The sequence below is a fragment of the Falco rusticolus genome, chromosome 17 (genome assembly GCF_015220075.1).
Source record: "Falco rusticolus isolate bFalRus1 chromosome 17, bFalRus1.pri, whole genome shotgun sequence".
Taxonomy (NCBI): domain Eukaryota; kingdom Metazoa; phylum Chordata; class Aves; order Falconiformes; family Falconidae; genus Falco; species Falco rusticolus.
In genome coordinates this window covers 6,526,519-6,535,869 of record NC_051203.1, presented here as the reverse complement: position 1 = coordinate 6,535,869, position 9,351 = coordinate 6,526,519, and the positions used below count along the sequence as shown (strand labels likewise).

The window sequence follows — 9,351 nt, the reverse complement described above, 5'->3', positions numbered from 1 at the left end:
AAATTCATCACCCAATATTCAAATCTGCTAACTGTTTGAGCAAGCGAGAGGCTTTAAGGGTGGTTGGCACATGCCTGTTTGTTTAATCTGTTTATTAAACCTGACAGTCAAATGCCTAGAAATACAGCTGAAATGCCTCCGTGAATCAGAGGGGAGAAGAAAGCCTGAACACGGTGGCACAGAGGGCTTTCGGGCTGAGCTTGTGTACGGCAGATCAGCAGAAGGAGAACGGAGGACAGCGACGTCTTAGGAAGCTGCACAGACTCTGAAATGCTGTGATCTGTACCTGCCTCTGCCCCACATTCCCTCTGTGCTCTTGGGAGGTTGTTAGCTGGGATCCCGACTCTCTTGTCTATGTAATGTGATGTCTTAGAGCCTGTCCTTGCCCTGAAGTTCTTACGGTGTGAAGTGACTTCTCGCACACAGCAGCTGTGCAAGGAACTGCTGGTCCAGACCAAGCTCCCAGGCTGCCCTGAACACCAGTAGCTGATGCTCATAGCACTCTGCAGAGCATGCAGATGTTTCCCCATTCCCTATTCTTCTCTTCTTTTACTTTAGAAATAGGCATTCATTTACTAGGTCCTAATTCATCCCTGCATTAAAAGCAGCCAAGCCATTGGCATCCCACATTCATCATCCCTCTGGTAGCATCTCCAGGCATTTCATCAGAATTTCTCAAGCAGCACAGGGAAGTGAGTGACAGTTTATAAATAGAGTTCAGTCCCTTTAAGATGATCAAAGGGAGAGACAACGGCATTTTATCTCTCTCTGATGTACTTCAGCACAGAGTTTGTCTCTGATGATGAAGATCCTCAAGCTGCCTTCTGGAGTGGGCACCAGCAGAAAACAGATTGCCTGGCGGAGGCAGCGTGAGCGGGAAGGCAGGAGCACTCGGGCGGCCGCAGCGGGCAGCGACTGGGGCTTCGTGCACCCAGGGCCGGTGGCTGCGGACCTGGAGTTGGTGCTGCCGCTGAGGGAGAAGCGGAGCAGCCTGGAAGGAGCTGGCCATGCACGGCACCTCCTGGCTGCAAACTGCTGCGGCCAGTTCAATGACCCGATCTTGTCAGTGCGTGAAAATGAATCCAAAGGAAATGTGTTTTAAGCAATACGTGACATGGCACTTTCTAAGGCCGTTATCATGTTTGATTACTCTGCATTTAGTATGAATCAAGGTGACACAGTCCCTGGTGGCTCAGCCCCACTGACACCGGGTGCAGGGCAAGCCAGAGAGAAGCACCTGCCTGCAGACACTTCCCCTCGTCAAGGAAACAAAGCCTGCAGGCTGTGCTTTTTTCTGCATTTCCACGTTTCCCCAGTATAGACACAGCCAGAGTGAGTCTGAACTTATTACAGACCTTGCTTGTAACAAACCTGTTCTGAAAGGCCAAGAAGGGACCTCCAGGGCCCAGAGCTGAACCCCTCAGTCTATCAGCTAGGCCACGATGCCTCCTCTATGCTAAGAGCAGTAAACATCACACACAGAAGCCTTTAGAAAAAAATCACTGTGGTGTACTGGAGAGCAGAACATCTCGAATGGGTGTTTCTGATGAGCAGTCAAGAAAGGAGCACTTGGCCAGGGACAAGCAGAGCTTGGGAGCAGATGAGGACAAAGGGGTGTGGGAACAGGAGTGAAGACAAAGAGAGAGAGAGATGTCTGTGTGGGGAAGGGTGAGATTCAAATCACCATACAATTAGACAAGCCATTCCTGCTGGAAATGAACACACCACTACAGCAGCCCAGGCACAATCTACAGCAAATTTCGTCAAAGATACCTAAAATTCGGCAACAGGAGAAGTCTCATTATAAATGATTCACTTCAAGCAATTCTAATATTAAAGAGAACAAGCAGAGAGGTTGCCCTAGTGTAATTTTCAATTCTCACACACTTTCTAATTATCCAGAACTTTTGCGTTATCTCCCCAAGCCCTTGGGATGCCCCATCTCCCCTGGCAAAGTCCAGGGCAGAGGCAACGCCAGTGGCTGCTGCGACTGCACCTTCATCCCCCAAACCACACCACTCATGTTGTTGACAGAAACCCCCTTTTACGAACAATTAGATTCAGTGTCTGAGGCCACCTTTGGGCCCCATTGCCAGGATCTGCTGAGCAGCTCCTCGCCCAGAGCGGTCCAGCCCCAGGTGATGGAAAGCAGCAGGTACCGTGCTGCAGGACACGCCTGAAGGGTAAAAGAGGAAGCAGAGTCATGTTTTGAGACAACCCACACTTGCAAAAGGTTACACTCCCTCCGGCATTTTCCTAGTGGAAGTCACAAGACAAGTGTCTGAAGTTCACAGCTAAGCTGCAGAATTAATACTTGGCTGCAGGTGCTAGTTTGTTTGCTTGATAGCTTTAAACGGCCGAGGGTGGAATTGAAAACAAACCCGCTGGAAAAGCCTCCCCATCTCACCCACCGCCAGAGCACCCCACGGGCAGCTGCTGGGGCAGAGGGTCCGCTCTCACACATTGCACATTGGAAAACTTCACCGGACCAGCACACAGGACGGGTTTAGGCTGGGCTCTCAGCGGACAATGACCCTCTAACAGGGTGTTGCTGGCTGCCTGCTAACCACAGCCCCTCCTCTGGCTCCCCACCACTGCACCATCTCTAGAGCATCTTGAAAATCTGCCTTCCTGGGCCAACACCTAACAAAACCGTACAACAGAGACCAGGCCTGCTATTTGTAAATGCAGCTGTTGGAAAGCCATTCCAGAGGAACCAACACATTGATAACTAAACAATTCAGCACATTTTACAAGCTGATAAAATAGGGGAACCTCATTTCCCCATATCCCTCGAATCCTAAGGCCCTCCCGTTAGCGGGCTGGGGACATCCCTGCCAATTCCTCCCCTCCATCCACCCAGCCCACCTCAGCAGGACCAGTGCAAACACCTCCTGTGCCCACAGCATCACATTGGAGCCGGCTGTTGGCTTCCCCTCCTCCTCCTTCAATTATCCTCACAGTTTGTATCTCCGAGCTCTTCCCCATGACCTCTGCCTCCCAACATCTATCTTTCTCTGAAGCTTATACTAACATTAAGTTAGTCCTACACAGACTTTGGGGGTGAGACATACTTCCCATCTATGAAAATTTCAGCATGAATTTATCTCTGTGTTATTTTAAAGCCTCATCAGCACAGTTTCAGCGCACTGCTGCTGCTGCTGCATGGGATTGTATCTCTCTGAAGTCATGTTAACTTTGGCGCCTTTGCTGTGTGTCTCCTCTCCATGCCCGATTACACCCTGTCTAAAGGATTTTTCTTCATTTGCAGGAGCAGTGGTACTGCTTAATGAGGGATACTGCGCGCTGCCGTCCCCCGCTAATGGGAGTCACTTCATTATAAGAAGGGCCCTTCTTTAAGCTACGGCTTCATGCTACGCAAAGACCTAAATCTTACCACAAGGATTTTAATTTGGGATTAACCGATCAGGAAATTAGATCACTCATTACATCAATCATTCTACACTCCCTGGTACTTCATGCTCCAGATAGCTTTGCTGCAGCGGGGTGGCAGGAGCTGGGTACCAGGAACTGGGATGCTGCTGGGAGGGCGGTGCTGCCGAGTGGAGCAGGGGTGGCTGGCAGCAGATAACCTGAAGCCTGAAGTTTTCTCTTCAGAGGCTGCCTGCCAGCGGCCAGTGCTTCCCTCTAACGCTTTTTTAAAAAAAAATTATCTCAAGGTCTGAGCCTTTTCCATAACTTGTATGCCGTTACTTAACTGCTCACTCTTCAAGCTTTACATTGGAACCAGTACTATTTTGCAACACATGCCTTTTCTCTTTGGGATGAGCCTATCCCTTACAACTGCATTTTCTTACTTATGCAAGTAAATTACTCAGAAGAGTAATTCTGTGAGACTGGGTGAAGTTACCCACATGTGCAACCGCTTGCAGATCATCCTCGCTCATAAAATAACCTGTTTCCATGAACGCTCCTGCTAGCAAACCGGCTCCCTAACATATTCTTAGCCCAGAAATGCAGAAGAGGCATAGACACAGATGAAACAATTTTCTAAGACTTAAGAACCACAGAAAAGTTTCTTCATACTTTCAGCACAGATAAAGATTCAAGGTAAATCTTTCTTTAAAAGCTTTTGAACTTACTTTTTTGCTGGCCAAATCAGCTTAGAGTCCAGCCAAGCTCCACTGCTCCCAAGACCAGCCCCTGCTCCCCAAGTGCTGCTGCTGGCACTAAAGCCCTCAGCCCTCCCCTCATGCTTGGCAGCTGGTTTAAATCAAAACCAATTAATAATGATCCTCCATATTCTGCCATTGTTTGGTGTGGGGTATCTTATATGGTGTGATTGCTTTTTATTTTAAAAGTCGGGCAATCCTATATCTATGGAAGAAAAGTACCTTGTGCTGATACTGTGAGTCCCAGACACATAACCTGATTTACACAGTGAGTCATCTTGACAAGCAGGTGTGGCTGTTATATTACTTGTAGACAGGATTTCTTCTGAACTGCAAGCTATTTCCAAAAGAAATCCAAGTGAAATATTTACATGCTACAAGCAGTATGTGGGAATCCCTTGTCCATGGTCAAAACCAGTTTGTTATACTGGTAAAGCAAATATGCTGGTATATACATAAATATTTGTGTGTATGTCCCTGCATATACAGGCATATGCACGCATGCAGACATACGCACACCCTATCTTGTAAATTCTTGCTTTTTACTTTCATTTCTAGGGCAACACTTAATAGAAGATGCAACATAATAGAAGCCGGAGCTGGGGAAGCCATGATATAGCCAAAGTCCCAGAAAGTCAATTACACTGGAGGAGAGGGTGACGATAACTAATGAGATTTGCATGGAAATAACTGATCTCCTGATAAAAAGGATCACACAGTCTGTGCTGGCAGACAGTACTGAAGGGAAAGGTAAAGAAAGAGGATCAGAATACATCAGACATGGCTGCTGTAATAAGCATTTCTTTATTCCTTTGTTAGAGGCGGCCACACAGGAGACTGAACTGGTGGAGATCTGGCTGCATTCTTGCAAAAGCCATTCATTGAAAATTAATGACAGCTTAAGTTTTCAATTAAATTTTAATTTAACGTCTGTGACTGGTGCAAATCAGCATAGTTCCACTTGTGTCAGTGATTTATGTTAGCTGAGGATTTGGCCCGACATCTTGAGTGAAAGTCCTGCCAAAATATGCTGCAACAGAGATCCTCCGGCCAGATTCTTCTGTGTGTTTAAGCCCTGAAAGGTGTAGATAGGCGTGAAATCAATGCGAGTCAGGCAGTGCTGAAAACTCCATTAGGTGCCTGTCTGAATCTTCTCGTGTATAAAAACTGGCCTCAAGTAATACTCTGCTGTAAAGGAAAAAAATCCTGCAACTCCCAAATCCTCCTGTATTTCCCAGGCGGGATCTGTTCATGGCACTGCTCAGGTTCCAGATGAAGATCGCTGAAGTCTGAGGCTCTCTGCTCAAGACATCCCTTGAGTGGCTGCGGGAAGGTGACGTCTTCAGCAGGGCACAAGCCTGTGACCACTGGTCTACATAAGATACACTGGGCTGTGCTGGTGCCTGACACAGCCATGGTTCCTGCAGCCAGCTCTGCCCATGCCCGGGCATCTGCCTGCACAGAGTCTGGGCAGGATCGGGCCCATGGCATGTGTTTTTTGGTCATGATCACTTGGGGGTCAGAGGCAGGGAAGGCAGATGGGGACTGTGGGGTTTCACCTCTCTCTGATGTTGCAAAATTGCAACATTTCAAAGCGTACATAATCGATCACTGGCATTTCATTTTGCAGAGTCTTCTAGTTACAAAGGATTTAACTCGCTTTTCTGGAGCCCCACTCCTATTTCTGCATGTTTTACCTATATTGGCATTAGACTTTCAAAACCTCCAAGGTCACTGGGATAAAATCAGGAATCAGACTTTTTAATATTTGAAAAACACCTTCACCACTTTGGACACGGTATAAAGTAATTAGCCATTGAGAGACATTATATATAATTAATAAGCCATTACTGGTATATTTTAGGTAAATAATGCATTTTAATTAACACATTAATAGTAATTGTAGAGGAGCTGAATGACTGAGGTACTGGTGAGGGTGCAGGGCACTGTGCCCCCCCCAGGGCTTGGGCAGCACCAACTCTGCCTGGTGAGCGGCAGAGAAATCATCCCCGCAGGTGATTTGTGCTGGAGAGTATTTTGGTGTGCCCGTGGCCCCGAGCCCTCTCGTGACACCACCATGCACAGGGCACGGGGGCGCCCAGGTTTGGGGGCCTGGCTTCATGCTGCCGGGTTTGTGCCCAGCTCCCAGTGAGCAACGTGCCGTGGGAGTGCGTGTGCAGTCCTGGAAACGCTGTGGGTTTGAATTGGGTGCTGCTGTTGTGGGGCATCTTCCAGTCGTCGTGTGAGCTAAATATAGCAGATAGAGCACTTAAGGTAACATTAGATATAAACAGCAATTCATAAATTGCAAGTGCACAGTGGATCTTTGTCTTTAAAGAAGTCCTAGTTTTAAACATGGTTTGTGTTGGTGCGAGGTTTTTTTCTGCTCTTTTCTTGCTAGCAGGGAGGAACGGCCTCAAGGACATCTCTGTGGCCAGAGACAGCCATCACCTCACTGCTGAGCTGGCAGCTCCCACTCGCCGTCCTCACCTGGCGTGTTGCCTTTCACACCGGTGCCAAGTGCCACCCAGTGCCAGCAAGGGCCGGGCAGCAGAAACATGGGTTCCTTCTTAAAAAGCGTCACTTTGCAGTGCTGGAGCATGGCTGGTCTGGGTCACGTTTTCTAAGAGCATCACCTTAGCATCACCTAGCACTGCCAGGCAGCTGGGTTAGATGATCCATGTAGGTCTCTTCCAACTGAACTTTTCCATTACATTCCCTTGCAGCTGGGACAAACATACCTGTCATTTCACTTTGCTGGCCTTCAGAGTCTTTGTGCCCTGGCCAAAGGATGAGGGAAGCAAACCCCTGTGAGGCACACGTAGGGCTCTGTGGTAGAGGGAAGCAGGGGCAGCTGAAAGCTTCTTTCCTTCCCTGGCTGCCTGCCCCTGCACCAGTGCCTGGCTTTGAGCAATGCTTGGGCCAGGGCAGCAAATCTGCCCGGAAGCCAGATGGCTTGAGGCGCTCGGTGCCCCAGTCTGGGTTGCCTCACGGGAGCCACTAAAAACATGAAAACAACCTCCAAATCCTCACCGAGCCATTTTCTGGGTGGGCATGCAAGATGCTCACAGAGCAACACATTTGGTCAGCATCTGGCAGCAGCACATCCCGAGTGGTTGAGGGGACGAGAGTAGCTGTGCCACCACTACATCTGGCACAGCTGGAACACTGTGTGCACAGCAGCACAAACCAGGGAGGAGTAGCAGGCACTGAAATGACATGAATCCTCGATAAGAAGCGTGTCCCTGTGCCGCTTCTGTGGGCTCATGTCTCAGTAAGTCATTCATTTGCAGGAGGTGCTGAGCTCTCCCGTGGTGGAAATGAGACAGATTCCCCCAGGAGTGAAATCTCTGTGTCGGATCTCATCCCTGCTATGAGGAAAATGAAAACGAACTGGCTATAAATAACCCGGCACCTGCCAGGAATGTTGACAAGGCAGCCTGCTCTGCAGAAGGATGGCAAACAGCGGCAGGGGCTGCACTGTGCAGGATGGCTCTTGGCCCGGCTCCCTGGTGATGCTCCAGCTCTGGAGGCATTTGGTTTCAGCTCCCAGCCTGGCCCTTGCAGCCTCTTCCAGGGAAACTCTCTCCTGGGGGTCCTTGCAGTGAAGCCCAGAGCATCAAGGAGCGATGTCCCTGCACATTTCTTACCGATAACTAACACCAAGGTGCCAGCAGAGTGTTTCTAGGGATGTGTGGTGCGGCACAGCCTGGTCGGGTTCAGAAATACGTACTAGATCACCACAAAGACTGTAAAAAGCCAAGAAAATTTAAAAACCAAACCAAAGCAGATTAATAAGTTTTCCTAGTGCTCCAGTTTTCCAGGCTTTCCTCTTGGTTGGAATGATATCACTAGCTGGGCTCCCCTTCTCTGCCATAAGTTAATCTGGTGTCACGGACATTGGTAAGGGGCTCTGACTAATGCCAAGGCATCCATCCTTTGCTGAAACGCAGCCTGTAGCAAGGCAGGTGAGAAACCCTGAACACTGCAAAGAGCTTCAGGGGCTGGAGAAGCAGGTGGGGTTCGGTGCGGGGAGAGGAGATGCTGGGGTCACAGAGGCTGGAGCCCTCACTCCGCAGAGTGGGTATTGACACCGTGCGCCAAAGCCCCGCCGTGACAGCAGGGCAGTTAGTGCCTTAACGCTGGCAGCAGCACCGTGGAGGAGGCTCATTGCTCCCTGGTGGGCTGGTGTGCTGGCCCAGTCCTGTGTGCTGGCCCAGTCCTGTGTGCTGGCCCAGTCCTGTGTGCTGGCCCAAAAGCGGAGCTGGTGTCTAAGCGCATTCCTCGTCCGGAACAGCGTCCCGCGTGTCTCCCCTCAGGGCAGTGTAGCTGCTCCGTGGCTGGCCGGGGTGGCTTCACAGCGATACCCTGTGTGTGGGTCACCTTTACCTGCTGCCTGCATCCCTGCTTGGAAACTCACCCGGTCCTCACCCTCCTCCGGCCACCAGCCCCAGCCACCATGGGGACACGGGGACAGCAGCGGACACCTTCCCGGTGGCTTCATTTGAGAGGAGGGGTTTGCAAGGAAGTTGTGAGGATTCAGTGGCTTCATTACATCCCGTTTAATAGATCTGTGGCAGGAAATTTAATAAGTTAGGAAGTTTTACACACTCTTTTTTATATTTAATGTAGTCATTTCTCAATATGCCGTTCTCAAGAGGTTCTTTTTTTCTCCTTGCTGTTGAAATCTAGCTGGATTAAATCATTATTCCTGATGTTCCACAAGTCCTGTTCTGAATATTTTTAGAAGAAAAAAGTGAGATTTCTGCTCTGGACTTTTTTGTTTATAAATTTTGCATAAATTTCCAATACAAAAGCAGCAGAAGACATTTAACTGTATCTTTTCAAGAACAGGAACAGCTTGTGATGTACAGAGCAAACCCATTGGGTTTAACAGGCTGAGAGGTTGGAAAAGAATGAAGCAATTAAGAGGAAGGAGGTTGTGGAAATGAGGGTCATTTACACTTTACAGAAAACCAGCGCAACATTTAGTTATCTCTTAAGCTGTAAGGGCTTGGCAAGTCCAAGGACAGAGAGGCAAAGGCTCTCTTGATGTGACCGCTTCCATTTTTTTCTGGGAATGATATTGAGGGTGATGACAGAAAACACTCGTGACTACAGCTTTAGCCCTCGAAGTTCATGGGTTTGTGCATTAGGCTGGAATAGTTGGTTACAACTCATTTGGTGATAGCCAGGGTGCACCAAACTTACATAGAGC

At 48.9% G+C, this 9,351-nt stretch overlaps 1 long non-coding RNA gene across 1 annotated transcript in view; it reads right to left on the bottom strand.

Moving 5' to 3' along the window:
• Positions 1-4,960: 4,960 nt before the first annotated feature.
• LOC119158626 overlaps positions 4,961-9,351 on the bottom strand; it is a 98,978-nt gene continuing 94,587 nt past the window's right edge. The window contains exon 5 of the long non-coding RNA XR_005107921.1: positions 4,961-8,704. This is a non-coding gene — a long non-coding RNA (uncharacterized LOC119158626). The remainder of the gene's footprint in view (positions 8,705-9,351) is intronic.